Raw genomic sequence first — 26,353 nt, 5'->3', positions numbered from 1 at the left:
GACAAGCCAGCCTCCTCACCTCCACAACGCGCCCCCCGCCGCCAGCCCGGACTCGCTTCCCCAGGCTGCTGGCCCAGGCACGGGGAAGGGGTGCCATGGTTGGGGGGCACGGGCCGGGACTGAACAAACACTGTCCACCCTGTTCCACCTGTACCAGTCACGGTTGGGGCGGAAAGTGAAAGTGGCCCCCAGCATTCCAAGAGGAGAAGGACCTGACACGGTGACTAGGGGGTTACAGAATCATCGGAAGGGTCTGGGAAGTGGCAGCTAGGAGAGGTCGTCCTGAAAGTGCGCTGGGTTTCAGCAGGCTCCTCAGGCACCCTCCGCTGGGAAATAATGGCCTCACTCGCGGTCATGGGCTGGGCTCTGTCCCCTCAAAATTCAAATGTTGAAGTCCCAGTGCCCCATCACTCAGAATATGACTGTATTTAGAGATAGGGCCTTGAAAGAGGTTATTTAGGTAAAGTGAGGTCACGAGCCGGACTGAATCCAAAAGGACTGGTGTCCTTGCAGGAAGAGGACTTCGGGACACAGACACACACAGAGGGAAGACCATGTGAAGACACAGGGAGAAGGCAGCCGTCTGCAAACCGAGGAGATGAGACCTCAGCAGAACATGCTCCTGTGGTCACCTTGGTCCCAGACTTGCCCCCTCCAGCCCCGTGAGACAGCACATGGCTCTTACTGAGGCCACAAGTCTGGGGGGACTCGGTATGGCTCGAGCAGACTGAGACACTCACTGTTCCTCTTTATCTCCCTCTTCCTCTAGCCCTGGCTCTTACAGCTTGCACCGGAAGTGATTCAGACCACTTCTGCTCATATGTCTTTGGCCAGAACAAGTCACATGGCCCTACCAATCCTCGCGTGGAGGAGGAAGCACAAGCTTACAGGAGCACTGGTATGTTCGAGACCAGGACATGAATGACCACGCCCCCAGTTCTTCCCCATCTCACCCTGAGCCACCTGCAAAACCCCATCAGCCTGTAGCCCTAAGGACACCTTGGCCAGCAGACTCAAAGAGGTGAGACAGCCCCCTGGGACTGTGCAAGACGGTGCAGTGGGGGCGAGAAGAAAAAATGAGACCTTGTAGGAACATTTTTATTTATTTTTTATTTTTTTAAAAAGATTTTATTTGTTTATTTGAGAGAGAGACAGCCAGTGAGAGAGGGAACACAAGCAGGGGTCGTGGGAGAGGAAGAAGCAGGCTCCCAGTGGAGGAGCCTGATGTGGGGCTCGATCCCATAATGCCGGGATCACGCCCTGAGCCGAAGGCAGATGCTTAACGACTGAGGCACCCAGGCGCCCCTGTATAAACATTTTTAATCTCTTTCTATCTTCAGTATGTTTTAAATGTTCATAATTCATTGGCACAGTAATACATTTTGTGAAGCGTGACTCTGCCAGGGGGACACTCACAAAACTTTTTACCAAAGGGGCACAGCATCGAGCACGTGGGCCTTAGCCTGCAGAGACTGGTCCTGGATTTCACCCTGCTGACTGACACTAGGCTGGGCCACACGGGACTCAGGGATCAACGCTCTTCTCCTGAGACGTCACACAGGTATGTCCTGTTACATATGTGCTTCTGTGGACACCAGCAGCTGGTCCCTGCACTGGAGTCCTGTGGTAAAGGGTACAGCATTCCTTCCAGTTAGCTCTGGGCTCTGCGCCCCTTGGCCACAGAGCAGAAAACAGAGGGTGGGAGAGGAAGGAGAGGGAGGAAGGGAGAGAGGAAAGGAGGAGAAGGCCAAGAAAGAAGGTACACACACACACACACACAAAAAGCAAAAGAGTGTAGAATTTTCTAAAGCATAGAGTTGGCACCAAGTCAGACAACATGAAATAACCTCCCATTCCTGTGCTGAATCCCCCACCTTTCTAATAATAAGGTCCTGGTCGATTTTTAGAACAAGGCCCAGAAATCACAGTTTCCGAGATTGAGTCCCGGGGGGCAGGCGTGGATCCAAGACCCAGCAGCCAGAGGAATTGCCAGGCACCCCACAGCCTGTTGGAGCCCACACCCCAGATGGAGCAAAGTGACTGATCTCAGTGCCTGCTCTTCTTGTCTGCCAGGCCTGTGACAGGGCCGCCTCCTGCACAGCTCCCCCAGGGCCCTGCTCAAATGACCAGAGCTCAGCCCACAGAGGGAGGGGCACCTGGAAACTCCGGGGAGACTGGGGGCTGGCCACAGGAAGGGAGGAGGTCCCCACGGCTGCTTCAGGCAGGAGACAGAGGACCACAAAATGTCATCTGCTGAAACCCCCCCCCCAGCCTGAAGTTGCGGTGAGCTCTGCTCACTGGAAGGACAGACAAGACTGAATGAACCATCATAAAGATGCCGCAGGGCACCCCAGGAGGTGGGACTAGATTTTCTAAGAGCAAGTTTCTAAGAGCCACTTCTATTTCTAGCAGAGGAGACAGTGAGTCTCCCTGAGAAAAAGCTCCTGAGCGGTCCCTTCCAGGAAGTAGATGAAAGGCAAGTCAGCAAGCACTCCCCTCTGGATGGTGAGCCAGGACTCTGACCATCCTTCCCAGAGGGACTGGGAAGGAGTGGACAAACTGTGTCAGGGTCTAGAAGCCTTCCAAAGAAAGGGCTCTCGATGCCTTTACAGATTCTAAAATATTGAAGCATCTCTAAAGCGCCTCTAATGCCGAATGTCTGACTCCTCCGGGGGGGGAAGGCTGGATGTCATCAATCACAGCCATGCAGAACGGCAAGACATCTGTGAGCCTCAACACGGGGGCTGGAACGCTGGGAGCCCAGACCCTAGAGGAGATGACAGTCTCCACTTCAAGGCCAAGCAGAGAGCCAGGAGCAGCCTCGGGGAGGGATGAGTCCTACGAAAGAATGGAGACGAGAGACATGGACTTGCCATGATGAAATGGGGCTCAGGATGACATCTTACAAAATATAAAAGGTGCAGTGGCCTTATACGGACCCCAGGCTGCTGAGGTGGGATACATCACATGGGTCAGGTCAGAGGGCCTTAGCGATCAGAGCATGATCTTTTCCTAGTACAAAGAAGCAGGTCCAGGAGCTGAAGTGGCTGGCCAAGGTCACTGCCCAGCTGGTACAGAGCTGGAAATGCATCCTGAGCCTGGCTCTTCCCAACACCCTCTCTTCCCTGCAGCCTTTCCACCTCCATTGCCTTGCCAGAACCTCGCAGAAGTCTGAGAAAACAAATCCATGAAGTTCTTTCTTCTGTAAACAAACGATTTTTTTCGTGTTTTTGTCACAGAGACCCATTGTGTTACAGAAACCCTAAAGTGCCCTCTGCTGGAGACACCGAGGAATCTTGTCACGTGTGGATTCTTCTTCCCCAGAGTTTCAGCAACACCAGTCACTTACACCTTGATATTTGCTGATTTTCTTGGCGTGTGCGACTGTCATCACTTTACATGTTTGCTAAAATAATTCAAAGTTCAGACAGTATTTCCGCCACTCAAAACCCCAAATCTCTAGTTGGAGCACTCTGTCACCATGCAATCAATCTGCTACNTGGAGCACTCTGTCACCATGCAATCAATCTGCTACTATTTTTTAATATCTAGTTTGTGCCAAGCGCTGCGCCAATTCCAGGACACAAACACTGTGGTTTCTTTCACACTATCTAAAGTGAAACTAGGGATGCCTGGGTGGCTCAGCCGGTTAAGGGTCTGCCTCTGGCTCAGTCATGATCCCAGGGTCCTGGGATCGAGTCCCATATTGGGCTCCTTGCTCATCAGGGAGTCTCCTTCTCCCTCTGCCTGTTGCTCCACCTGCTTGTGAGTTCTCTCTCTCTCTCTCTGACAAATAAATACATAAAATCTTTAAAAATAAATAAAGTGAAACTCATGTTTTATCTCTGTTCTAGAATGCAATCCTTCATAAAGAAAATCAGCTAGCCACTAACCTGAAAACTGTATGTGAAGTTTTTAAATCTATTGTTTCGTTTAGTGCTTTCCTTCTCACCTTTCCAAGCTACAGTTCCTAAATATCGGGGCCATTTTCCCGATTACAGGTGAGAAGGAAGAAAGCTTTCCATCTTTCTGTGACTTGTTCTCTCAAAACGCATGAGCTACTCCGGGTTTTTCCCCTCACTGCCTTCATTCAGTTTCAAAGCTCTAGCAGTCGTCCTCCGCCGCATCTACCCTTGTCCCCGTCTTTCTTCCCATGAGTTAGAAATTAAATGATCACATTCACAAGCCTTTTCCCTTTCTTATTGTGTGTTTCCTCGTGACTAATTGGATGTGTCTTGATTCATTTTGATTTTATGGTCTTGCTTGCTTTCTTCTGTTTTTTTAACCTTTAGGAGAAGATGCCTCTCAGATTTGTACTCCTCGCTCCAGATGGCCACCTGCCTTTCCAACAAACAGCATATTTTCACCTTAATTGGCCCTGGCAACCGACCAAAATCTAAATTAGCACCACAGCAAAGTCCACATGATACATTACTTACAGAGTTCGTGAAAACAAACAAAAAAAGTGTGGGGGAGGGGCTTTCTGGAACTTACTCTTAAGCCGAGTTCAAGAGATAATGCAATTTATACCTATCATTTTTTTCTCAAAACCTGAGTGCAAAAATGATTGAAGGGAAGGTTCAAACAACCCAGACCATCCAAACAACCTTTATAATGTCAGGCACTGGACCTGTGATTGTCTCTTTCTAGACCAGCCCAAATTCCAAATTGACATTTGTCACCAAATGTTAAATTGTTAAGTGTGAACACCTTCACTTTAAGCAACAAAACCATACAGTAACTCTTAACATCAGACTATCTCTGACCTACTCTCTAGATCGGTGATGAATGTATATTAATATGTGCGTGTGTGATATTACGTCTGCCCCTTTGCACATTTGAGCCCTTTTCCTGTGTTATCCTGACTCCAGAATAAGACTGAAGTTTCCTCTTTAAATGCCTAGTGCCTAACTCAGTACCCAGAACCATCAGGGCCCTGAATAAATGTGAGGAAAATGAATAGGCTCAGAATTATTTTATGAGTCTCATCTACCTCAAGTGTTTGCAGAACGTGGCTATCTGGATCCTGAGAACAGACAGCATTGTCCAATGGTTATGACTGATATAAGCCAGAAGCAGGGGTGCAGTCACCTCCCCTGGCCTGAGTCTTGGGCCCCCTCTACTGGTACTCCTTCCAACTGTCCACGAATAAGGCAAATCAAGACCGCCTTCCAGGCATGGCCAACCTCAAAGCATCCTTGGTATGAACTCATCACACCTGGTTCTCAGGAAAAATCAGGCTTAGAAAACATTAAACAGAAAATATTATTTTAGAACACATTAGAGAGAACTGATAAAAAGAAAAATCTTAAGCATGCCATGTCCTAGAGAAGCCAGAAGGCATGGGAGGTAAACCAAAAGAACCTGTGCAAATTTGTCCTTCCATAGACCTGTCCACTTGAAAAATCCCCAAATAATTGTAAAATGAAGCAACATACTACTGAATAGCCCATGAGTCAAAGAAGAGAGCAAAGACGAAATTAGAAAATATTTTAAGCCAAAAAAGAGAAAGAAAATATTTTAAGCCAAGTGAAATGGATACATGATATCAAAATTCATGATACTCCAGTTAGTACAATCATTAGAGGGAAATTTGCTTTAACCATTTTTATTGGAAAGAAATAAAATTCCTAAATAAATTTTCTAATTGTCTGCATTGAGAACTTAGAAAAAAGAGCAAATTAAAACTGCTATAAGCAGGAAGAAAACAATAAATATTAACACAAAAATAGATTAAATAGAAACAGAAAAACAATAGAGAAAATCAAAGATGTTGAAAGTAAGATAATTGAAAAGATCAATAAAATTGATAAACTTCTAGCTAAACTGATCAACTAAAAAAGAAAGGGAGAATACACACAAATTACCAATAGCAGAAGTGAACAGAAACAGTACCATAGATTCTTATGGACATGATAATAAGGAGACATCATGTAAAACCTTCTACCTAAATTTGACAACTTATATGAATGGAAAAACACCTTGAAACACACAGATTATTGAAACTAACTAAAGAAAAAACAGAAAATCTAAGTAACTCCATAGTCACTACAGAAATTGACTTCTTAATTAAAATCTATCCCACAGGGGTACCTGGGTGGCACAGCGGTTAAGCGTCTGCCTTCAGCTCAGGGCGTGATCCCGGTGTTATGGGATCGAGCCCCACATCAGGCTCCTCCACTATGAGCCTGCTTCTTCCTCTCCCACTCCCCCTGCTTGTGTTCCCTCTCTCGCTGGCTGTCTCTATCTCTGTCAAATAAGTAAATAAAATCTTTAAAAAAAAAAAAAAGCCATCCCACAGAGAAAACTCTAGGCCTAACTGGTCTCATCAGTGAAAGCTGTCAAATGTTTAGAAAGAAAAAGAAGACCATCCCTTGGAAACTCTTTCAGAAAATAAAGGAGAGCACACTTTCCATCTCATTTTATGAGATCTTCATTATTCTGATATCAAAACCGGACAAAGACATTACAAAGAAAGAAAGAAAAGCACAGGTTAATATCTCTCATGAAAAAAAAAAATACTAGCAAATTCAATGTAGCCATACACAGAAAATGAGATTTATCCCAGCTATTTAAAGTTGGTTAAGATTCAAAAATCACATTTCACCATAACAGTATAAATTTTGCTTTAAAGATTATCTTCATAGTTGTAGGGGGAAAAATTGAAAAGATTCTATTTTCATTGATCTTAGAAACTCTTAGCAAATTAAGAATAGAAGACTTCAAATGGATAAAGAAATATGAAAAACCTAGAGCTAACATTATACTTAATAGCAAAAGACTGAAGTGGTTTTCATCCTCGATTTGGGAACAGGCAAAAAATTCTTGCTCTCATGGCTTCTCTTCATCAAACTGGGAATTCTAGCCTATGTAATCAGGCAAGAAAAATTAATAAAAAGCAGAAAGAGTGGAAAGCAGAAAGTAAAATTGTCTTTTGCGTACACTCCACAGTCATGTATACAGAGAACCCTAACAAACCTACAAAAAAAACTACTAGAACTAGTAAATGAGATTAATAATGTCTCAAGTTACAAAGTCAATATACAAAAATCAATTGTATTTCTATACATTAGCAACTAGAACTTGCACCTTTTTAAATTAGCATCCCAAAACATGAATAATTAGGGATAAATTTAACAAAATATGGCTAAGACTTATAACTGAGACATATAAAACATTGTTGAGAGAAACCAAAGAGGCCCAAAATAAATGGAGATATATACCATTTCAATGGATTAGAAAACTCGACCTCCCTAACTAATCTGTAGATGTGATACAACTCCAAACAAAATTCCAGCAAGGCTTTCTAGTGGAAATCGACAAGTTGATTCTAAAATTTACGTGGAAATGCAAAGGACCTACAAGCACCAACATAAACTTGGAAAGAAGTACAAAGTTAGAGGCCCTCGCTGTCTGATTTCAAGACACTGTGCAGTGACACTAATTAAGACTGTGTGGATCGGTGTGAGGATAGACACATAGATCAATGGATGGGAGACAGAGTATAGAAATAGACCCCCACATATATGATTAATTGATTCTCAACAACTTACCAAGGCAATTCAGTGGGGGGAAATATAACCTTTTCAATAAATTGTACTGGAACAACTGAACTGGACACTCACATTATTCATACAGAAAAAACAGTGAACGCTAACCTTCACAACATACATAAAAATGAGATAAAAGATAGCCTCTTTATTCATAATAGTAAAAAAAAAAAAGCAGAAACAAACAAAAATGTCCTTTAGTAAATGAATGGATAAAAAATTGTGGTGGGCACCTGGATGGCTCAGTCAGTTAAACATCCAGCTCTTGCAGCTCAGCTCATGATCTCAGGGTCGTGAGATTAAGTCCTGTGTGGAGCTGGGCATGGAGCCGGCGTGGGATTCTCTCCCCCTCTACCTCTGCCCCTCCACCCTCCGCTCCAGCTTGCACTGTCTCTCAAAAAAAAAAAAAGTGGTATACAATAGAATACTACTTAGCAATCAAAGGAATAAACTACTGATAGGGTAACACAGATGAATCTCAAAAACATTATGCTGAGCAAGAGAAGTGAAATGCAAAAGAGTACATGGTGTATAATTCCATTTACAAAAGACAAATTCCATTTACGGTGACAGAAAGCAAATCAGTGGTTACCCGGGGCAGAGGCAGGGACACACGGTATTGGGGGGGGGCGGTAATAGGAATAACCTGATCTTGGAAGTGTTTGTATGAAGGTATAAATGTGTTCAACCTCATCGAAATGGCGTGTGGACACACAGTAAGTTATACCTCTGTAAATTATAGCTCAATAAAGTTAATTNGTGTTTGTATGAAGGTATAAATGTGTTCAACCTCATCGAAATGGCGTGTGGACACACAGTAAGTTATACCTCGGTAAATTATAGCTCAATAAAGTTAATTAAAAAAAAAAACCCTAAGTAATCGGGGAGAAAAGGAGGTTTAAAAAACACAAATAAATAACATATGAAAAGGAAAACCACAACTTTATGGAGTCCTAGAGGCAGAGGCCAGAAGAAAGGAGATGTAAATAGGTGGAAATGCCTGCGAAATGCCTTTCCCCTCCTTTGGCTTCAGGTGTCACTGAGGGCACAAGAGACAGGATCCTATCCCGGTCACCTGTAGGTTCTTCCGACTTTTTCTCTGCCAGCAAAGCCGACACACAGTTACAATCACCATCACGGGGAACCTCCCCCAGCCATGTTGGCTCTGCTGGTCTGTGGCCAGACGTCTCCCCATCCACTTCTTACTCGACCCTCACATCCACTCTTGACTCAGCTACCACAGTGTCATCTCCGTTACTACAGGGAAGGAGACGGAGGCTCAGAGAACTGAGCGACTTTCCCAAGATCACACAAAAAACAACAGACCCCGGATTTAAGTCCAAGGGCCAAGGAACTTTGCTTTTCGTATTTTCTCACGCCCCCTATCCTGCGTCCCTGGGAAAAGCAACTCGGTTGTCACGTAATTAGACTCAGCAGCGGCAATAACATCGCAATCACAGACTGATAACAGATCTAAAATGTACAGCGGTGATAGAGCATTCGATTTCTTGCTCACGCCATCCCACATGTATTTGTCAAAGAAGGGAGTGCCTATCACTCTGCTTGCTGTGTTTAACTAGGCTTTACTTAGTAGTTCAATTCAACTAATAGTCTGCGGGTGAGGCATCGTTAGAAGCCAGGCTTTTGGCAGGGAACAAGATACAGTGTTTGTCTTCCAGGAACTCAACAGTCGGTACTAGACACTTCTGACCTGCTTAGGCCTGTCTTCTCCTGTGCGTGGGCCTAACCCCAACTATTACTTCCTACTGAAACCCCATGAGCTCACTCCCAGCAACTCACAGAATGGGGGCGATAAGCGTCCGTGTCCAAATTTTCTGTTTTCCAGGAAGTAGCATGGTGTTTTCCAAATCCAAAAGGAGGCAGGTCTGACAAGTACAAGAGTACTGGTGGCCACAAAGGGAAAGAGTGATTTAAATCAGACAGAGTGTGCAGAATCCAGAACAGAGTGCTGTTCTGTACGGGGCTGTAAGCCTCGAGCCCGACATCCTCAAGCTACTTGAGTATTGCTAATCTTGTTACGTTTGGGATTGTCTGTCAACATAACTGCCAAATCCGATAAGTCAAGGAAACAGTCCACGGGTCTCCTTATGTCTCCCCCTATAAATTTTAAAACGCCTCTTTTACATATGATCACATATACCTCGAATCATAAATACTTCTCTAGGAAAGGAGGTGGTATAGAGAGAGACACTTTTGTGATAAGCACCATTTCTTTTATTTCTGCCCAGGCTTTTAAAGGCAGGGGAAGGAAAGCAGAGGTTGTTACTCTGTTTTCAGGATGAGAAGCTCAGACACCAAGAGGGTAGTAACATGAGGACAGAATGGACAGCCCTTGGTTTCATGGGTCTCAATCTTTTTTAAAGTTTTGACATATTCGTCTTTCTTTCTCTCATGCTATGTCACACACATTTATTTGAAAAATTAAAGTGAATTATGCCTAGCTTTTATTACCTCACAACATGTAAAACAGGGACTTCTGGGGGGCTCAGTCAGTTAAGTGTCTGCCTTCAGCTCAGGTCGTGATTCCGGGGTCCTGGGATGGAGTCCCACATCGGGCTCCTTGTTCAGTGGGGAGCCTGCATCTCCCTCTGCCTGCTGCTCCCCCTGCTTGTGCTCTCTCTCTCTCTGACAAATAAGTAAAATCTTTTAAAAATCATAATAACATGTAAAATTAGTAACTTTAGGTGCGTTTTCTTTATGTGAAACACATATGGAGCAGAAAGCATGACACAAACCTGATTTCTGGCTTCCTCAGACACACATGGTTCCTACACAAGCGGCCCCTTGCTCATGATACACAAAATAACCTTTGCCTGTCTTCTCACAACCAAGCTCAGCAGGCGCCAGCCCAATTAAATCCTTTCTCCAGTTGCGTTTGCCCAGTCAACGCTGGGGTGCCCCCTGGTGGCAGAGGCTTTTATAACTTTTAAACACCAAAACTTCAATTTTTAAAAAGTCACTCCATATTTGATTATGTTCTTCTGCCTTGATGTAAGGTCCGTGAGGACAGATTCTTTATCTTTTCAGCTCCCTGAAGTATCTCTCACAGTTAAAACAGCATCTGGCACACAGCAGGTGTCCTGTAAGTATTTGTTTAATGACTGAAACAATTAGTAAGCGCTCCTGCCCACATTTGGCTGTCCAGTGAGCCTGCTGTATCAGGCTCTTTTGAGTGTTTTTGCTGGTATTCATGTGCAACGTGTAGCTGAAGCCCCTCTCCCAACTTATCCATTGAAACTTAGCCCCAGCCTCTCCTCAATGAAATGAGCTTCCCGTGCAGCTGCAGTCTGAAAATATTTAACAGCAAGAATAATCATGTAAATCATATGCAAATCAAATCAGTGAATACACTATTCTATTTGATATCCAAATAAACTGAATTTTATGGATTCCACAAGCCACAATGGCTTATCAAGAGATATAAATTATTATGAAAATAAGTCATCAAATCATTCTAGTAGTTTCCAAATCATGTTTTCATTTTTAGAAGTTTTTACGGTAATTTCTTTTTTTTTTATGGCTACCTGTCAGATGATAGCCTTGCTTGAGCCATAATTCAACTTAGGGAATCATATGAAACTCTTTCAATAATTTCCACATTAGGGGCACCTGGGTGGCTCCTTAAGCGTTTGCCTTCGGCTCAGGGCGTGATCCCGGCGTTCTGGGATCCAGTCCCGCATCGGGCTCCTCTGTTGGGAGCCTGCTTCTTCCTCTCCCACTCCCCCTGCTTGTGTTCCCTCTCTCGCTGGTTGTCTCTCTCTCTGTCAAATAAATAAATAAAATGTTTAAGAAAAAAAAAAGAATTTCCACATTAGGTTGATACTTGGTGGTGGCTTTTTGTCTTAATCAGTCCATTTCTCTTAGCATCAACAATTTAGTTTTTGGTGCTATCTTCTCTTGGCTTCTGAACTAATGGGAATTTCACCAAAGAGCTTTTTAGCCCTTATCATACTGTTTGATATTCCTACTTATTCAGTATTTCTATTATCAACTAGGCCATATAAGTATTTAGTGAAAAGTCATATTCAAGAACTGGTTTAAGTATATCAACTTAGGTTCATTGGCAGTTCACAGAGCTTTGGGAACATCAGTCAGGCACATTGAAAGGGCTTAAAATTCATTATGACTTTTGTCATCAAAAAATGCATTTACATAGGGGCGCCTGGGTGGCTCAGTCGTTGAGCATCTAACTTTGGCTGGGGTCGTGATCCCAGGTCATGATCCCAGTGTCCTGGCATGGAGCCCTGCATTGGGCTCCCTGCTCAGTGGGGAGGCTGCTTCTCCCTCTCCCTCTTCCTGCTGCTCCCCTACTTGTGCTCTCTCTCTGTCAAATAAATAAATAAAATCTTTAAAAGAAATGCATTTACAAATAATTTATTTAAAGATTAATAACCTTTCTCTTATAATTGATATTTTCTTTTATTTTAACATGACATTTCTTCACTATTTCCTCATTTATTATATCTTCTGCTTCTCTTTCTTATTTTCTCTGTTGAGATTGACAGTTGTGATTTTATCTGTCATCAAAATAATCTATCAGCTTTGATATTAGAAATATGTTTCTTATACAGCTAAACAAAGTTTTAAGGTTTGTTAGAATATTATTTACTTAAGCCAAATCACTGATTTAAAAAGTTTTTTCCAAATCTGCAACCACTCCTATTTCACAATTTCTATGTAAGTGACTATATTTACATCTTTTTTTTTTTTTAGAACGATGAGAGAGGGCAGAGGGAGTCTCAAGCAGGCTCCACGTCCAGTGTGGAACCAATGCAGGGCTTGATCTCACAACCCTGAGAGCCAAAATCAAGAGTCAGATGCTTAACCAACTCAGCCACCCACACACCCCAACTATTTGTCATCTTAATGTGATTTCCAACCTGCTTTGCAACACTAGCAATTCAGGTTATCACTTAAGGTTATTGAACATTTCAAACATCTCCTCCACTTGTTTGGAAATCTAAGCACATTATCTGTAGAATCCACTCATTGGAAAAGTTTTCCGCTTTTTAGGAACTATGTAAGTTTCACATTTGGACCTAGAGTCCTCAACTATTTAAGCCAAAGGACCCTCTATAAATTGTCTGATCACCAAGTAATACTCAAAAACATGGGGCCAGGCCACCTGTACCCATTGGCCTTGCATACACAGTGATAATGGGCCAATGCTAAGTACCCTGTGCCTGAATGTACCAGTCCTGGGCCTGGCTGCACTCAGAGTCATTCCTCACCCTTGCCCTGCTCTGCTGTATATTAAAGGGGCATCCTGCAGCCTGCAAGCCCCCATCAGCTAGATTTAGCCCAATGGGAGGCTGATGCCTCCCACGGCTTGAGTCTGCCTGCTTGCATTTCTTTCCAACTCTGCTTTCAGCAACATCCTGTTTGTGGTGAAAATCACCCACGAAGGGAGCATTGACACCATGGAAATCTGCAAACACTATACACCAGGCCCACCCTGCCCACCCCTCCCACTCCACCAAGAGCCAGTTGTTGACCATTTACCAGCACACCACTAGTGGAGCTCTGGATGTGTAGCACAGCGGACACGTGGCCCTTTAACTAGGGACGGGGCTTCCCTGTGGAGGTCGGTTTTCAGCTTGCCCCATCTAGTCTTTACAGAGAACTGGTCCAGTATGAAGACAACTGTACCACCCTAGGGAGCCATGACTAACACACTGTCTCTGCAGCACTACGGTGAGATGAGGCAGGAATTTGCCTCCAGCACAAAATTTTAGGAGGCATCCAAAAACCCAGTAACCAAAATGACTGGTATTTTAACACAATATTCTCAAAGGTCAAAATTAATGCCCCCAAGCCCATGATAAACACAACATCAAATTTTTAAGTAAAAACAGGATTGGGCTAGGCTGAGATTTTGCTGAGGTGAGTAAGCTGAGCCATGCAAGTCCAGGTAGGATCCTGTGTCAGTTAGAATTTGATAATTTGTTCATATGGGGGTTTTTGCATTAATTCGGGATTTTTTTTGTTGCATTTGGCAATGATTTCTTGGCTATGACCCCAAAAACACAGTCAACAAATGAAAAATAGATAAATCAGAGCTCATCAAAATTAAAAACTTTTGTGCATCCAAGTACACTATTAATGGGATTAAAAACACACACAGAATAGGAGAGAATATCTGCAAATTACATACCTGATAAGGAATTAATATCCATAATATTTAAAGAGCTCCTAAAACTCAAAAACAAACTACCCAATTAAAAAAAAAAGAGCAAAAGACTTGCATAGACTTTTCTCCAAAGAAGCTATTAAAATGGCCAAATAAACACATGAAAAGATACTCAGCATCACTAATCATTAGAGAAATGTGAATCAAAATGACAATGAGATACCACCTCACACCCATTGATTGGGTTGACTATTATTAATAAAGAAATTTTAAAAAACAGAAAAAAACAAGTTTTGGAGGAGTGGAGAAATTGGAACTCGTGCTGATGGGAATGCAACGTGGTGAAGCTCTTGTGGAAAATAGTATGGAGGTTCCTCAAAAAATTAAAAATAGGGGCGCCTGGGTGGCTCAGTTGGTTAAGCATCCGACTCTTAATTTCAGCTCAGGTCATGATCTCAGGGTCGTGAGTCAAGCCCCTCATCAGGTGCTGTGCTGAGCACGGAGCCTACTTTAGATTCTTATTCTCCCTCTGCCCCTCACTCCCTGCACTCACACTCTCTCTCTCTAAAAAAAAATAATAATAATAATAAAAAAATAAAGATAGAACTATTTGATTCTACTTCTGGGTCTATAGCCAAAAGAATTGAAAGCAGGGACTCAAACAGATATTTGTACACCCATGTTCATAGGGTTCAGCATTATTCACAATAGCATAAGGTGGAAGCAACCCGAGTATCCCCTGATGGATGTAGAGATACACAAAGTATGGTCTATCTATGCAATGGCATTTTATTCAGCCTTAAATAGAAAGACATTTTGACACAGGCTCCGACATGGATGAACCTTGAGGACATCACACTAAGTTAAATAAGCCAGTCACAAAAAGACAAGCACTGTTTGATTCCACTTATATAATGTTCCTAGAACAGTTAAATTCATAAAGACATAAATTAGAATGGTGGTTGCCAGGGGTGGGGGGAAGAGGAAGTGGGGTGTTAGTGTTTAATGGGGACGGGGTTTCAGTTTGGCAAGATGAAAATGTTCTGCAGATGGGTGCTAGTGATGGCTGCACAGCACTGTGAAATGTACTTAAAGCCCCTGAACTGTACATTTAAAGTTGGTTAAAATGGTAAATTTTACATTATATTTATTTTACCACAATTTCTTAAATTCTGCCTTAAAATATTATTTGTCTTGATTACTGAGGTCTTTTTGGCTGCTCCTTAAATTGTGCACCTGTGAAGAGTACCTCATTTGCCTCACCCTAGTCCCAGGCCTGCTCTGGAACACTTGTCAGGCAAATGTCAACAGTTCTCTGGTTTTCTTATTAGTAGAATGATGCTTCTCCCCGACATGAGCATGGCCCATGGTTGCTGGTAAACTTCCACTCCCGAATCTGGCAGCTGAGGACTTGTTTTGGGGTAAGGGTGGGGAGGCAGAGTGTGGCTGACGGTGGATTTGGAATGATGAGTGATGGACCAGCTAAGGAGAAGCCTTTGAGACAGGATATAAGGTGCCAAGGAGAGAGTGGGCCTATGGGAAGTGGCCTATTACAAATGGCTGCAGGAAAGAGGTCTTCAAAGAGCAAGCATGCTTGCCACACAGTGTGGTCAGGACTTGCTCTCAACTGCAACCCCCTCCAATGGGCTGGGAAGGGTGCTGAAGAGCACGTCGGATTGAAGGAAGGGCTCAGGAACAGGGCCTCGAGGGCAGGAGACGTCTTAGAGCTTCCAGGCCTGCACCTCTGCACCCATCTCTTACCTCTGTCTACTTGGCTCAGTTCTGAAGACAGCTTCTCTTCCCACATCTGGGAAAGAGACTTCCAACACCCCAATTCACATTCCTGCAGCTTAGCAAGTCAGGCAAACAAGGAATATCTTCCTTCCATGGTCCACTTGCCAACCCAAGAAAGGAATTATTAGTTTGCTCAGGCTGCCTTTAAAAAGCACTACAGACCAAGGGCCTTAACTAACTGAAGTGTGTTGTCCCACAGCTCTGCAGGCCAGAAGTCCAAGATCAAGGTTGCTTTTTCCTGAGGGCTGTGCGGGAAGGGTCTCTTTCAGGCCCCTCTCCTTGGCTTGTAGATGGCCATCTTCTCCCTTTGTCTTCACACTGTCTTCCTTCTATATATGTCTGTCTCTGTCCAATTCTCCCCTTCTTATAAGGATATCACTCATATTGGATTAGGGCCCACCTTTATGATTGTGTTTTAATTTGATTATCTAAAGTCTCCATCTCCAAATAAGGTCACATTCTGAGGCGCTGTGCATTAGGACTTCAACATATAAATGTTCACAGGGGACACAATTCAACTCATAACAGAAATCACTAGACACCACTGTTGCCAAGGAGACTGGATGCTATGACTGACAACACAGCATCCCTGTGGCAGGGTGTGAGGTGCTATAGGGATGCTCCCTCTTTCCCCCAAAGAAAGAACTTTGTGAAGATAATAAAAACACTGACCAATACATTCTACAGTAAAACTTACTGTTATGCTTTGCTGTCTATGGTACAATGTGAAATAAAATGCACATAAATGACAAGGCAGTCCTTCAGTCCTTGTTCAGTCCATCACGTGTGAATTCATGGCCACTTTCTCCCAGCTCACTGTTGGGAGCAAAAGGGAGTACAGCCCTAAGTGGAAACCACTTTTCAAATTTCCTCATTTTCACTTATTCACAGAATGGTTACTTTTAGGCCCTGAGCTTGTGAACTAGTATTAATTTTAGCACAAATTAAAGAATGCCTGGAAAAGGTAGTATACTAGAAAAAAAACTGGTATGAGGGTAAGAGGCCTGTCTGGAGGACCAGCTCCAGTGTCAACATTTCTTTCTCCAGGACCCAGATTTTTCATGTATAACATGAGTCTTATGCTGGTCGGGAAGTATCTTTAAGATACTCTTGGGTAAAAAAAAAGCAAGGTGCGGGGGCACCTGGGTGGCTCAGTTGGTTAAGCCTCCGACTCTTGATTTCAGCTCAGGTCCTGATCTCAGGGTCATGAGATGGAGCCCCAGGGTGGGATTTAGGGGGCTGGCTTTGGGCTCAGCAAGGAGTCAGCTTGAGATTTTCTCTCTCCCTCTGCCCCTCCCCCGCATGCTCACACACTCTCTCTCCCCCAAATAAATAAATAAATAAATCTTAAAAAAAAAAAAAAAAAAAANTTAAAAAAAAAAAAAAAAAAAAAGCAAGGTGCATATGTACCAAAAGAATTGAAAGCAGGGACTCAGACAGATATCTGTACTCCCCATGTTCCCAGCAGCATTATTTACGGTAGCCAAAAGGTGGAAGCAGCCCGAGCACCTATCAGAGATGAATGAATAAACATGATACATACAAATGACTATTATTCAGCCTTAAAGAGGAAGGAATTGCTGACACTTGCTACGTGTGGTGTGGGTGAACCCTGAGGACGTTACGCTAAGCCACGTAAGCTAGTCAGAAAAGGACAAATGTTTGATTCCACTTTTATGAGGTGCGTAGACAAATTCAGAGACGGAAAGTAGAAGGGAGTGGGGCGGGGAGGGGATGTGCCAATGGCTGATAGGGAGGCAACAATGGGGAGCTATAGTTTAGCGGATGGAGCCTCAGTTTCACAAGATGGAAAGAGCTAGGAAATGGATGGCGACGATGGTTGCAAACCATACAAATGGACCTCACACCACTGAACCATACGTACCTAAAAACCCGATTATGAAAACTAAGGAAAGCTCATTTGAAGTGAGCTCGGAAGCCTGACGGGGGCGCTGTCCTGCCCGCACCACTCCTGCAGCCTGCATTGTCCTCAGAAAGGAGGAAGAGAGCTATCTTGACTAGGGAAGACATCCTTCCATAGGAATTTTATCTCCTGCTTCAAAGCGGCAGGGAGCGGGGTGGGGGGGGGGAAGGGAAATACCCCACCACCCTGCTCCAGCAACGAAGCACTAAGTAAGCACCGCTCGCAGTCAATGAGAAACTGCCAGAACCTCGACCTCTTGTTTTTCTCCTAGGAATTTGTGATTAAAACAGCCTTCCCCAATTTCCTCCTGAAACCTCATAAAAGCTGACCTTCCCTTTGTCTCTTCAGGCCCGCCTACAGTTTGCTTGCCCCAAACTATAGTTCTTCCGCTATTCCTAAATAAGATCATTTTGCTGGTAAAATAACTGGCTGCTTTTAAGATTGACATAGTTAAGATGGTGAATTTTATGTTATGTGTATTTTACCAAATTTTTTTTTAATTGCCATTTTTTTAAAATTGAGGAATAAGAGAAAGGGGCAAACCAGTCTATGTTAATAGGTTACTTTTATGTTTGAAAACAAGGTGTGCGGGGGTGGTGGCTAAGAATCTAGTATTTGATTTGCTTAGATTTGCGTTTTTCAAGCTCTGGAAAAATAGAATCAAGTCTGGGGGTGGGCGGTGGGAACGGGGCAGCTGGAGAGCGAGAGTGGATATGACACTTGTCACAGTATCCTTTATAAGAAGTTCTAACTGTATTTAAATAGGTGTCAGAAATTACCAGCTGCTTATGGAAAAACAGAAATATCCCAATTGGAGGGTTACATAATGGTCACAAGACCTCAGAATGATAACCCTTTCTGTCAGGGGTTTACCTTGACCTGCCCTTGACCGCTGCCTTGTTTTCTGTCTTATCTCATTTGAAACCTAGAATGAGCCCTCAGGCCAACCCAGCAGAGCACTTTCTCTGGAAAGAGTCCCACTCCCTTGAGAGCAGTGGGTCCAGGGGGCAATGTGCCAGCTCAGCTGGGAACCTTCCCTTCGCGGGTATTTCCATCTTTCTCCTTGACTTTCCATCATCTCCATGGACATTCTTGCATTCGTGCACTGGCCAGTTCCCAGACCTGCTTGCCAAGCTCCCCTTTATCTACTAGGAGAATTCAAGAGTCTCCTGTCTCAAGTTTTACTGAAGGTTGACCACACCTGGCGCTGTCAGGGAGCAATGAGAAGGTGAGGACGGACACTCCCAGAGCGTGCTCCCTCTTTGCTCCAAAGTAACTGCTCTTTACCTTTCCCCTCATCCTTCCCTGACCGGGGGAGAGAACCCAAGGCCCGGAGTCCTATCCCACCCTGCCCAGGGCATGGCCCTCCAGTTCTGCCCTGCTCCCTCCCACCCTCACCCCACTTCCCACACTTGAGCCCTGCCGGGTTAGCACCATCCTGCAGTCAGACCCACACAGGTGGGTTTGAATTCTGGCTGGGATCCCTCCCAGCTGTGTGTGATGCTGGGGGAGGTATTAACCTACCTGAGCCTGGGATTGCCCCCTTTAAATCCTCATCAAGTAGCATATGTAGGTGCAATCTCCTGCAAGGGAGCCCGTGCTCCACGCTTGTTTCTGGGTCCCCGCATGGCTCTGCTTCTTGAGCTACTTGATGGCTACGCAGGACTTGTCTTTACAATCATTAAACTACAATTTTTGTTTTATGCGCTTATCTATATGTGTGTTATACAGTTTCTTCAAGAAAGTAATTTTTAAAAAGGCAAACCAGTAGAGGCCGCTTTTAAGCAACAGTCTTGAGGGATGGAATGTAGAAAGGGCCAGAGCCACCACCTGGCTGAATACAGATCAAACACCATTGCAGGTGTTTGGGTCTCTAAGTGACACGAGGGCATCTGCCCTTGCATCAGAATTACCTGGGTGCTTTTAAAGACACCCATTCCTCAGCCCCTCTAGTGAAGAAACTGCAAAGAAGGAGACTCCAGAAAATTCTCATCCACCAGGGACCTACTATGTACCAGGTGCTTCCCTCCACCAGCCTATTTAATTCTTCCCCCAGTCCCATGAAGTTGGTGCCATGATTGTCCTCATTCTGCAGGGGAGAAAACGAGGCTCAGAGAAGATGAGTAACATGGGCAAGAACAGTGGAGTCAGGATTTGGAACCATGATGGTGTGGCTCCCTTGGGCCATAACTTTCTCCCTGGAGACCATGCTTTTCCATATCACTAATTTAATATCTGGTAGAGCAGTGTTTCTCAAAAACATTCACATGCACTCAGATCACCTGGGAACATGCTAATTCTGACTTGGCAGGTGTGGGGTGAGGCCTGAGAGTCTGCATCTCTAATGAGCTTTCAGGCGATCGTGTTCGGTACACCTTGCTGGGAGCAGCAACGCAGGAAAGGAGGCAGAAGTGCACATCACTGGGGGCGCCTGGGTGGCTCAATCGTTAAGTGTCTGCCTTCAGCTCAGGTCATGATCCCAGGGTCCTGGGATCGAGCCCCACGTCAGGCTCCTCCTCTGGGAGCCTGCTTCTTTCTCTCCCACTCCCCCTGCTTGTGTTCCCTTTCTCACTGGCTGTCTCTCTCTGTCAAATAAATAAATAAAATCTTTAAAAAAAAGGGTGCACATCACTGGAGTTTCCGTTTTAAGGATGGATAAACTTAAGGTGCTAGAGACTGAATATGTCCCCCCAAAATGCATCTGTTGAAAACCTAACCCACAATGTGACAGTATGAGGAGATGGGGCGTCTGGGAGGCAATTAGGTCGGGAGGGTAGAGCCTCGTGAATGGGATTAGTGCCCTTATAAAGAGACCCCAGGGAGCTCCCTCTCCCCAACTGCCACATGAGAGCACAGCAAGATGGCCGTCTGTGAACCAGAAAGAGGGCTCTCACCAGATACGGAATTTGCCAGCGCCTTGATCTTGGACGTCCAGCCCCTAGAACCATGAGAAATAAATTTAAGCCACCCATTCTAACTAGATGATCCCCCTCAGCCTGGGGGTGCCCTTGCCACGCTGCCTCTGTTCTTCCGGCATCAATCCCACACAAAGCCCAGCTCTTTGCCCACTCTACACGAGGACTTGAGGCCTTGGAAACTTCACTACAGATGTGAGGGGTGACAGGGAGCAAGCTCATCTCAGGCCACATGCCAACGTCTCCTTAGCTCTGCTGTCATCCCAGAAGGCCACGCTTGAGACACATGGTCCCCTGGGAGGTGTGGTCAAGTCCCTGCTCCAGAAGTTTCTCTCTCAGGGAGCACCTGCCCCCATGAGGTCTCTGGTGTCCTGGGGAATAAATGCTCTTCATCATATTATCTCTTCCTCAAAGAAAAATATTGACCGCCCTTTGGCCCTTTGCAAATGCTTGTTCTTTTCCTTGTTTGTCATGTAAATTCTCTCCCTACTTGCCAGGCACCAAAGGCAGTATTTACTTGTCATTCCCAGGCTTTCTCCAACTATTGTCCAACTCCTAAGGATTTGGGTAGGGTTCTTCTTTGAAGCACTTTTGGGGTGTGGCTTCCCAGCTCAGCCTGGGATCAGTGTCTCCCCACTCTTTCCACCTTGTGGCACACCAGGAAGTCCAGAACACATATGCTGTGCTGGAGCCCAGGAGGCAGTGCGGCAGCCGAGACAGCATGCTGGCCCCAAGGGTCGCCGAGTGTCCCCAAGGGTCCCTGGGAGTCCCCCAAGGTCCCCAGGGGCCAATGGTATCCGTATCTCTGCACATTTGTGTTGCATTCACAGGACCTCAGTTGAAAAGCCCTGGATGGAGATTCTTACCCTGCCTTTGAGGGCAATTGTCTCCCACACATTCTACTGATGCCATCTGTCCTTGTAGTTGGCTACAGCTCACACTGTGAGGGCTTTAAGGTGACCTGGAGGTGTATCTGAGTTCCAAGCTCTCTCCTCAGAGCTCAATCCTGCCCTGTGTCACTGAGAGGGTGCCCTGCCTGCTCTTGTACCCCCTCTAGGGTCATGGCCTCTGACAGGGAATGGTAAGCTCTCTCTCTCTTTGCCTCTCTCTCCCTCTCTCTCTGCACCTTTCCCAACCAGAATTCTTCATCACTCTGTCCCCTCCCCTGGCCCCTGACCTGACGCCCTGGAGAATGTTCTCTGCCCCTGCTCTGAGATGTCACACAGCAATGAGCGGGAGTGTCTTCCTCTGAATCATGTCAGTCCCTGTTTCCAACCCCGCCCCACATGGTCCAGTGCCTGCCCACGGCCACAGGGTGAATCTGCTCACAGGCATTGTTGTGGGCACAATCGTCCACAAAAGCAGCAGACTGGCTCAGGGCTCAGGTTGCCTTCAGACCAGAGGTAGGGATCTCCCGGTCCCCACTCCCTCCACCTGACCCCAGCAAGCTGAGTGCCATCCCTTGTACCTGCCCCCATCCAGTCTAAGCCAGTGCCCCCCCCAACCTGGTTGTTTGGCCTCATTTCCCAACAAGAACCAGTGTAGCCTCCCTCTCTCCCTCTTATGAACTTTGTTTCGCAACAAAGGAGAAGTCAGGGCCCTCTCAGCTAAGTTCTGGAGCTATGATTTTGCCGCAAGTCACTCCCGTGATAACCTGCCCATCCAGCCTGATGTGCTTTCCAGGATGCATAGTCTACATTGCTTCCAGATGCCTTTCTAGTCACAACTTGCTTCTTTCTTCTGGCAGCACGGGGCAGGAGCTCCGGCAGGGAATCCTTGTGACTCTCCGGAGTGCCCCAGGTACCTGCACCCAGCTGAAGGCCTCTGTGACGCTGGCCCCACCAAGCACCCCCGAGCCCGCAGCCCGCAAATGCTCAGCTCATTGCCATCTCTCCTGCACCTGCGGCCTGCACTCAACTGCAGGTTAAAAGCGCCTGCCTGGACGCCCAGGCTGCACCCGTGCACGTGGCTTGGGTGTCGCAAGCACAGGGCTCACCAGCGTTCCCACCGGTAAGGAGAAGTGCCTCTGGGGCCAAGAAGCAAATAACAGTGGATTTTACTTGACGACAGATCCAGGAGAGCCCTAGGGAGGAAAGAGTTGCTGCCCTTGGGTCCACTATAGGGCCTGGGCAGAGAAAAAATGAGGAGAGAAGCCAAAGGACCTGTCAAGACAAAGGCCAAGCACACCTGCCACCTTAACCACACAGCGGCCTTCAACCCCCTCCCTAGAGCTGCCAGCAGCTTCCCGGGCCCCCTCGGTGTTGACTCTGGCAATAGGGGAGGGTATTATCAGCGCACAAGGTCTGAGGCTACAGGCAAGGGCAGAGTGGCTGATAAGCTAAGTGGGGTTTGGGAACTGCTCCAGGCAGAGGCACATGCCCCACCACCTGCCTTCTCTCCAGCTGGCAGCTGGGGCTATGGGGGATTGCCCAGCTCAGGCCTGAGCCCCTGCACAGAGGGTGGGTGAAGACAGCCAGCCCTGCCCCCAAACATGAGCTGTCTGAATTTTCTTCCAAATGTGCCAGTGAGGATCCCCTAATGCCATGGTTCCTCACCTTCTGGGGTAGAAGGGGACTTTTGAGAAGCTGATCAAAGCCAACACCTTCTGCCTGAAAAGGGTTGCATCTGATGGGCAGCTGAGTTTGGTTTTCAGCCCCTCTGAGACCTGGTTGATACACAGACAGGGTCAGAGGATGAGAAGCCTACTTGGAGGGTGGGGCGAGAAGTGGGCGAAGGTCTCTGAGGGCCTGGAGACGGGGGGAGCAGAACTAGAAGCAGTGTTAACTAAGGTTAAACCCTGAGGTAAGGGGAAAGATGATGTTAAAGATCAGAGTGAATTTAAAGATCTGGTTGGCTTTATTCAACCATTCCTCAAGCGGGCAGCATCCCACCCAACAAACAGATGTGTGCTCAGAGGAGTTCAAAATGGAAGCCTCGTATAGGCAGAAAGGAGGAAGATAAGCAAGTTAAGAAGCAAAAGGAAAGAAAGCATTGCTTCAAGCAGGTCGCCTTCCTTTAGGGGGAAGGACAGAGGGTCTTATTAAGCAGATGACCTCACTCGTGCTGATCTGGAAATTCTGGACTATTGGGTTTAAAATTCCACTCCTGGGAGAGGCTAAAACTGCAGTTAGGTAAGAAATGAAGTCTTTCTTTTTAACAATGGGAAACACTCTCTCTCTCAGGGAATAAAGAAAGGATGCCATATCCTAACCTGGTGGGGTTAGGTGTTACGAAGCATTTTCAGATGGTCCTGACCTCATCACCCGGTCAGGGAAGAATCCAGCAGGAGACCAAGAAGAACATAATTCACGGAAGGCTTTGGGAGTAACATGGTCCTCCCTTCCTTTTCTCTTTGGGTCTTAGTAAATAATTTAACACAGTCATGTTGAATTCTTTGTGTGGCTTTCAGGTTGCCAGACAACTTTCAAACTCTGCCATTGTAATGAACAAACTATAAGGTGGCCCCCACAGTCCGTGCCTCCTGGGGGGAACCCTCTCCCCTTGGACATAAGCAAGACCTTACCTCTAACTAATAGAAAGCCAGCAAAGGTGATAGAATGTCACTTCCTTAATTAGGTCACATTATATACTACTACAGCTTGCTAGCCAATTAACTCTAGAGACTGTCCTTGCTGGCTGGATTATTTCATCCATGTTGGGAAAGCCTATAATGGCAAGAAACTTCCAGAAGCCTCTAGGAGCTGGGAGTAGCTTCTGGGAGCTGAGGGTGACCTCTGGCAATAGTGCACAAAAAGCCAGGGAGGGCCCTTGGTGATTTAATCTCAAGGAAATCTGCCAGTGACCCGAGTGAGCTTAGAAGCAGATCCGTTCCCAATCAGGCTTCCAGATGAGAACCCAGCCCTGGACAACACTTTGTTTGCAGCCTTGTGTGACCTAAAGCAGAGAACTACTTAGCACCTCTAAAGACTTCTACCTGGACTCCTGATCCACAGAAACTATAGGATAATAACTATGCATTGTTTTAATCCACTAGGTTTGTTACACAGCCATAGATAACTAGTAGGGACATGGACCGAGAAAGTAGCTAAATGGCTTCCTGTCCCAGGGTGGTGGTGGCTAGAAGTGTCCATACTGGTGGACAAAAGCAGAGAGGTTCCTGGACATGGATAAATGGTCTCTCATTGTGTCTCATGCGTCCCCGTGTTCACTTTGAGTTTAGCATTTATCAAGTCCTGGGCATTATGCTGGAAGAGAATTCCTTTTATTCTATGAATCCATTCTATACCTAAACGTTATCCCTGAACACTGTCACTGTGAGCCACCATCTAGACTTCAAGGACCTGGATTTGCAGGGGTGCCTGGGTGGCTCAGTCAGTTTAGCATCTGCCTTTGGCTCAGGTCATGATCCCAGGGTCCTGGGATCAAGCCCCACATCTCCCTCTCCCTCTGCCGCTCCCTCTGTTTGTGCTCTCTTTCACTCTCTCTGACAAATAAATAAAATCTTAAAAAAAAAAAAAGGACCTGAATTTGCTTCATCCACAAAAGAACCCAAGATAGAGATAAGAGATGTGCAGTTGTTACTGATGGTTTCAAAAGCACAGCAGGCAAAACCCGTCCAGACTTCAGTGACATCTGAGCTGCCTAAAATTGAGTAACCCTACTCACCTAGAGAGTGTTTATATAACTTTGGATTACTTGTGTCAACCTGAATTCTGGTTGCCAAATCTTTCTCTGATTTGGCCGGTTTCCACTTAACTTTTGATTCATGTCATTAATTGTGACATAATGCTAACATTTGTGTAATACCCAGTGATATATTTTTCTCTCTTCTACTCAGCTAGCATTTGTTGGGTGCCAGCTATCATGTCAAGGACCATGAGGGTTGATAGATGATGAAAAGCGGCCCAGGTTGCTTATGTGACTTGCTCACTCACATAGGTCACAAGTGATGGGTCTGAGGCTGGAATCCAGTCTTCTGGCTGAATGTTTGGGTCATAAGGTGATATTGCAGGAATATCCCCAACCCCTTTCTTTCAAGGCTGCCATTAATCTTTCAAATAACATCCCTTCTTGCTCTTATTCAGTTCTACCCAGTAGACAATCATTGAAACACCTACCATCACAGTCTCAGAGACAAATCCTGGGCTGAAAGGACCACCTAAGGAAACTCTCAAGTCTGAAGATCAAGGCTTTCGAGAGACTCCGAAGATGGCAAATGGGGGCTTGTGTCCCTACACATTCCCTGTCTGGCTTTCAGGGCTATGTGTAGGGATGGAAGACCCCATCTTTGGATGCCCTCAAGCTCTGTTGATCAAGATCAAATCTTCCATGACAAGTACCTGAGCAAACACCCTGTGGTTGACATGGTTTATACAAGAGCCAGCCAAGGAGAACTAGGACTCTGTGCTGGGCATCGGGGGAGGACAGTATGATATTGTGATATGACAAATCTATATTTCAGCCTTCATCCCCAGCACCTGGCCATAGCTCCTAAAACCCTTATAATTTCCCAAGTGATAGGGGGATAGGAGCATCTTTTTGGTTATAATATTTGATTTTTGTCCCTAGCTCCTGAGACAGCTCTAGACTGATAAAGATGAAAGGCACAACTTTTTTGGTTTGTAACACGCCCCTTTCAACACCACCAGACTTTATGTGCATGAGTTGACTTTTGGAAAGCCCCTCAAGATGGGCCTGGTGGCCAAGGGAACCAGCCTGCATTTAGGGGGTTGGAACTTCAGCCCCACCCTAACTTCCGAGAAGGGGACAGGGGCTGGAGCTTGAATTAATCATTGGTATTCAATGATTTAATCTATCCTGCCTGCCTAATGAAGCTTCCATTAAAAAAACCCTACCTGGAGGAGTTCGGAGAGCTTCCTGGTTGGTGAGCACATGGAGGTTCCGGGAGGGTGGTGTGGCCGGAAAGGGCGCGGAAACTCTGTGCCCCTTCCCCATACTTTGCCCCATGCAGCTCTTCCATTTGGCTGTTTGTAATAAACCAGTGATAGTCAGTAAAGTGCTTTCTTGAGTTTTGTGAGCTATTCTAGCAAATTCTCAA

At 45.6% G+C, this 26,353-nt stretch overlaps 1 long non-coding RNA gene across 1 annotated transcript; it reads left to right on the top strand.

The window, feature by feature from the left end:
• The first annotated feature begins 865 nt into the window (after positions 1 to 865).
• LOC117802399 lies at positions 866 to 3,487 on the top strand. The gene is made up of 3 exons (XR_004625774.1): positions 866 to 1,021; positions 1,434 to 1,561; positions 1,908 to 3,487. It is a non-coding gene; the product is annotated as an uncharacterized LOC117802399 (long non-coding RNA).
• The last annotated feature ends 22,866 nt before the right edge of the window (positions 3,488 to 26,353 follow it).

Source organism: Ailuropoda melanoleuca, chromosome 5 (assembly GCF_002007445.2).
Source record: "Ailuropoda melanoleuca isolate Jingjing chromosome 5, ASM200744v2, whole genome shotgun sequence".
NCBI classification, from domain to species: domain Eukaryota; kingdom Metazoa; phylum Chordata; class Mammalia; order Carnivora; family Ursidae; genus Ailuropoda; species Ailuropoda melanoleuca.
The sequence above is the reverse complement of the archived record's forward strand: the minus strand, read 5'-3'. Positions and strand labels throughout refer to the sequence as shown.